General features: G+C 43.9%; 1 protein-coding gene across 3 annotated transcripts in view; it reads right to left on the bottom strand.

The window, feature by feature from the left end:
- AGPAT4 (1-acylglycerol-3-phosphate O-acyltransferase 4) overlaps window positions 1-5,731 on the bottom strand; it is a 125,922-nt gene extending 120,191 nt beyond the window's left edge. For all 3 annotated transcript variants that reach the window (XM_084624138.1, XM_084624139.1, XM_084624140.1), the window contains exon 1: window positions 5,595-5,731. The gene's annotated coding sequence lies outside the window, so the exon portion shown is untranslated. The remainder of the gene's footprint in view (window positions 1-5,594) is intronic.
- Window positions 5,732-6,000: the final 269 nt, after the last annotated feature.

Here is a 6,000-nt window from a genome sequence, read left to right on the forward strand (position 1 = left end):
CAAGCTTTTTTCCATAAGTGATCCTCTATAAGGTATTCACCCCTGCCAAACCCAATGCTTCCGCTTCACTTCATTTCCATCTCTCTTTCCTGAAGAGCCAGGTACAGAGAAAATGAAGCGAGTCAGCAAGTTCTGAAGAGCTGTTCTTCCAGCATAACAGCAGGACAGACTTTTTTTGTGGGGGGAAGGGGGGAGTGCACAGACCCTCTCTTACTACCGTCCTGATGCCAGGTAGCAAATAAGTGCAGGCTCAAGCCCATCATCAAGCATCAAATCAGTATATCCGTGCCAAAAACCATAACTGGGAAGGGCCACATAACGCCCTCACTGTCAGGAAGTCCTGTTGCAGGTTGAGTTTCCACACGCTATGGTTACAGGGGGTGCCTGAAATGCTGCTCCCAACTGTATTTTGATGTAACAGCTGTGTGCTGTCCCTGCACATTCCTGGCAGGTGGTGCAGCCCTGCTTTAATTTCTGCAGTGGGGTCACCAATAAGTTCAGCAAAGCTTTTATGTATCAAATGTCCCAACCTTCCAGGAGTCTAATATATTAACAGAAAGTTCAAACACACACAAGAAAAACTTCACCCAAGCTTCTTAGCAGGATGGCAGAAGCCATCTGAGTTTCACTTCCACAGCCAGGCCGTTTAAACACAAGGCACTTAACCTTCATTCCTCATCTGGAGCCAGGGGCTCTGCAGGGGCTTCCAGGCAGCTACAGCTCTTTTTCCAGACAGCATACAACTCCTTTCAGGCTGAGCCTCCTGCAGCTAGCTGAGATGTTCTTCTCTGAGTTCCTTTCCTTAACAGTTCACCTTCTCTGTTCCATAGGAACTACTCTCCCTGGGAGCTCTGGTAGCCTTTCACAAGGTCCAGGTGCTCATTAACCAATTAGCTGCATAGGCAGTTAGTTTCTTACAGGTGAGCAGAGATAGGTTTGTTCCCTATCACAGATAGACTGGCCCTTACTCCTCTTAAAGGGGCCAACCACCCATGAACTAAGATTTCCTCATATAGTAACAGTGAAAATATAACTCAGCCAAGCAACGAAACCCAAGCAGACAGTGATGTCTCTAGGACCCATCAGTCAGGAAATTGCAGTTGTTAATGAGTGTTTTACGCACGATGGTGGCATAGTGCCTAACACAAGTGTCTACTGTATCCTAATGCAACACACAGGCTAGCGTGTGCTGATATTGCCCTCTTGGTGCTGACCCAAAGTAAGGATAAGAGATATATAAGCTAGGGGAGTTCTCCTTTAGCTCAAGTGGCAGAGACAAGTGCTTTTGAAGCTGAAGGTGTTGCATCATTAGTCCTAGCCAGGGCGGGGGAGAGGGGGAATGTAAAGCACCATAGCATGTGTGTATAATACAGTAATTATATCTTGGTGGTGATGCATGATTTCATTATACGGACCTCGGTGGCAGAGCTGGGAGGGCTGGTATTGTGTCCTCCAGGGTTAGAAAGCCTCATCGGGGAGTGCTGCATAGAGTGTTCTACCTTGCCTCAAGCAGTAAAATCAGGGCACATTACGTGAGACTGCACCCTTCTCCCCCTAGTAGGGCCCAGGCCAGCCACATAATTGTCTTCAAAGATACCTGTGACAGAATCCCTACCCTACTATGACACCGCAACCTGTAATGCGCTGAGAAATTTAAAGTGGTACGACATGACCGACAGACAATGGTCAGTCCACATAGGTATTTCTATTTCCAAGGGGGATACAGTTTTCCCCACAATAACCATACTTTATTTAAGGGCCTTGCGCAAGCACAGATTACCACAGTGGGTGCAGCACTAGAAGCTCTGTGATACTCCTAAACAGGAAAGCTTGCCTCATATTCCAAAGATGTATTGCAGTCAGACATCCTGCAGAAATTCTTATGCAATACCTTCACCCCTGTGGCAGAAAGCAGAATTGGGTCATGTTTCCCCCTGCTTGAAAGTATTGCAGGAGGTGCTGATCATGCTCAGTTCTTCCCTATAGCTCAGCAGAAGGTAGGTTTTTCCCTAGCCGATTGAAAGTCATCTAAAAAGAGGCCTGAAGACTGTCTCCCACCTGAAAACACCTTTATGAGCTGTGAGCATCAGCCTTAGAAAAGAAAGAACAGGTAGCTCCTGTAATGCTGAAGTGCTCCACTGTTTTCAAGTGTCAGAAGAGAAGGGAGCTCACACCAATAGGTGACCCCTTCCTTCACAACTGCAACTGGAGATGGAGGAACAGCCAACATTTAAGGCATGTGATCATAGGTAGGAGAGCCCCCACTCGCAAATCAGCTGCCCTTCATCAGAGATGAGAGAGACTACGCAATTGCCCCCACACTCCCATGACTTATTTCTTTTAAGCAAAAAGTCAGGCTAATTCTCTAGTAACTCCTGGTCTTTGCACAGTACAGTGAAAAGAGAGGACCCAGCCAGACACAAATTTGTTGCTGAACAGGACTTTGTGACTATGATACAAAGCAATATGATTGACAAGAACTGAAGTCTACATCTAGTAGCCTGGAAAATACCTAATAGAGTCAGTAGGATGGAGTGTGGTATAGTGGATGAGGCACTCAACTGGGAATTACGAAACTTGGTTATTGACTGCCTCTGATCTGATCTGGATACACAGGGCAAGTAACTTCACCTCTCTGCGCCTCAGTTTCCACACCTGTAAAATACAATCCCTTACAGCTTTTTTAATGAAACACTTGGAGATTCTATGGATGGAAAGCATCTCTGTAATGACATTCTGTGTGTTCCTCTGAAGCCTAGAATGTCTATTCAGTCAGTGTGAAGCGATGAAAGAAGCTACAAGCTTGGCTGAGAGCTCTTTTTGTTCAGAATATCAGCAGGCTGAATCTTCACTGGGTTTCACAGTCTGTTGCCATCCATTTTTTAAGTTCTCAACCATTTTGAACTTTACTGATTACTCCCATGAGGTGTACAGCTACAGTAAGGCATATATCTATGTCATGCCAAGAGTCTTAGACCATTGTGATATCAGAGGTAACTCAACTAGTCACCAATCTCACCCCACAGTTAATTTGCATGCATCATTTTCATTGGTTGTATGAGGGAGACTACACAGATGGTGGATTACCTGGCCCAACTGCCATCCACACAAATCAACACAAGTCTCCTAGCACAACATCCCCAAACATAAAACAACACAAACCAGCCTACGTAATAACTTCAAATATGACTCTGAAGGCTACCCTGTCTGTTGAGTCAGTGTGAAGGTACGGAAACAGCTAAAAGCACAGTTGAGAGTTCTTTACCTTCTTTTTGTTCAGAATATCATCAGGTTGAATTATCACTTGGATTCACAGTCTGTTACCATGCAATTTTTAAGTTCTCAGCAATTTTTGGCTCCCCTCACCCCCTTACATGATTTTACAGATGATGCCCAGGTTTTTAATAATTACTAGTAGCTGAATAATGGGTAACAGTTTTATAAAGAAGAAAAACACAGCATGATTTTGAACCTTAGTCTGTATCAAAGTAAGGAATACACACAGAAACCATAGGCACCTGAAGCCAAATTTTCCTGTCAGTTACACTGGAGTAAGCACACAGAAGTCAGTGGGCTTGCTCTGGTGTCAAAGAGAAGAGAGTTTGGTTCTTGGTCTCTTAATTTTTTCTTTTGCAAGTGATATTCAGTTTGGGATGGCAGTGATTATCAGTCCAGAGTGAGGTTATGTTCCCTTGGTATAACTGCCAGCATTAGTTGCATCACAGTTCTTAGAAGCGCATACACCGTCTTACTAAGCATGTACAGGTGTTGGAAATGCAAGACAAATAAATATGGACTGAGACAAAAAACAAATGCACAGAATGTAAAGTTCTGGTCAGAATGGAACAAATCCCCGTTTACTGTTTTGTACACACATGGGTAAATGCTCACTTGTTGAATCAAATCCTCTTATGGATCATTTCACAGCTGAACAATGCTCTATAGCAGTGGTTGTCAAAGTTTGTTTTTTTGTTTTTTTTTTGTGGACCACTTGAAAATTGCTGAGGGTCTCAGAGGACCACTTGATGATCTTTCCAAATGTTGTTTGTACCGTTAGCTAACTATTGTAAAGCACTTTGGATAAAAGTGCTATATAAAGAAAACTTAATAATAATAAACTTTTTTTGTTTTACAAATAAAAGCAAACAACTCATATTTTAATATCAGTAGTCTTGCCTTTCTAATGCGATGGAAGTGCCCACTCTCCCACGCTGGGGATGAGAAGGGGGGGGGGGCTCTCCTGCACCACAGCAACCACAGAGCTGAGGCTGGGAGGAGGGCCATCTCTCCCTGGCAGCCACAGCCCTGGAACTGGGGAAAGTCGCCTCTTTCTCTGGCCACCGCAGCCCTGCACATCCCAAATTCCCAGCCCCCCTCTTCTCACCTCACTGCCCCCTCCCACTTACCCCCTATTCCCCCCAAGGCCACCACCTCACTTTACATGTGCTTCTTCTCCAGGGTCCAGGCACCTAATGAGTGGAGCTATGCCTGCGCAGCTCCACCAATTAGGTGGGTGGCCCTTCATTCTCTCGTGTGCGGCTACCCAGGCACGCACCTGAGAGGGAACTATCCACGGACCAGTCTGGTCCGCGGACCACAGTTTGAGAACCTCTGCTCTACAGTAAAGGTTTGGACTAACCAATGCAGTGTTATGCAGGCAAAGTTGACCTACTCTTATTACTGCTAATAGGCTGAATATATTCATTTTTAAAGAAAACCACAGCTTTAAAACAAAAAAAAGTCAACCAAAACTTTAAAACAAATATCCAGCACTAAGCACACAGCCTAATCTTCACTCTTTCTAAACATTGCTCTGAAACTGTTTTGGCTTATGGAATTCTTCTAGGTACAATGGAAAAATGAATACACTGCATTTAGTTCAATACATACCTACATTTTAGTCAAACAGCTAATTATCTAGGCATGATACAGTCCTCTTGATGTAGAGAGCATCTTCATGAAAACAGCTGTGAATAGATGGTCACAAATGTCTGTTTCCAAGGCAACACTACCCCTCTCGGCCCCCCTCCACTAACCTCCTCTATTGTAATAGGGGAAAACCAAAATGAAAGTGGAGGGGAGACAACAAATTGCATGCTGCATCCTAGCAAATATCAATCTAAAACGTACCAAAAATGCTAAATTGTGAAAGAAGTATAGATATTTATATTTAGTCCATGGTATTTGTAGTTTCCATGGGAACACTACAGAGAAAGGAAAGAGCATGTTGCATGGCACAAAGGGAGCCAATGTGTAGCAGGAAAATTCTAGTCGGCTTCAGCTTTTTCCAAGCAAAATGATTAAATGTAGTTTAAAAAAAAATAAAAAAATGTGAAACCAAGGTACTGCACAAATAGAGAGAAGAAAAAGGAAAAATAATCAGAGTAGTTCTTTCCTAGGAGCCTGCAAATCGACTGCTCGCTTCTAATCACACGCTACTCACATAAACACCTCATTGCAGCCTGCTTCTTTCTGTCCTTTGACTCTCTGCACTCACTGTCTTCGTGCTTTTTTTTTTAAGAAATCAAGCCAAGTAAAGAAGAATCAAATGTAAAGTTCTTTGGAAGTAGCATGAATAATATCAGATCACATACCTTGTACCTGCCGGACCTTGACATGTGTGCTTAGAAAGCAGAGACAGAAAGGGAGAGAGAGGCTGAGACTCAGAAATTCCTACTAGTTTGCATGAGCTGTAAGTCAGCCAACACTGGAAAGAAAGCCAGACTCCACCCTCGGGTGGGCCATTAAAAAAAAAAAAAGTGGTTCTCAGCTGACGTCTCTCCCCACTACATGTCACTTCCTTTTAAAGCTACAAGTCAGCAGTTAAGGCGAGATGGCTACTTACTGCTGTACTATGACCCCCCCCTCCCTTCTCCCACCAAGTAGTAGAAGGAAGTGGTTCACGTTTGAAAACACACTGCTACGGAAACCTCCTACCGGAACCCAAACAAAAGCCTATTGTAGATCACTTTTTTTCTATCCCTTTAATCCTGTTGCTTC

This window comes from Lepidochelys olivacea (assembly GCF_965140295.1).
Source record: "Lepidochelys olivacea isolate rLepOli2 genome assembly, chromosome: 3".
Lineage (NCBI taxonomy): Eukaryota > Metazoa > Chordata > Testudines > Cheloniidae > Lepidochelys > Lepidochelys olivacea.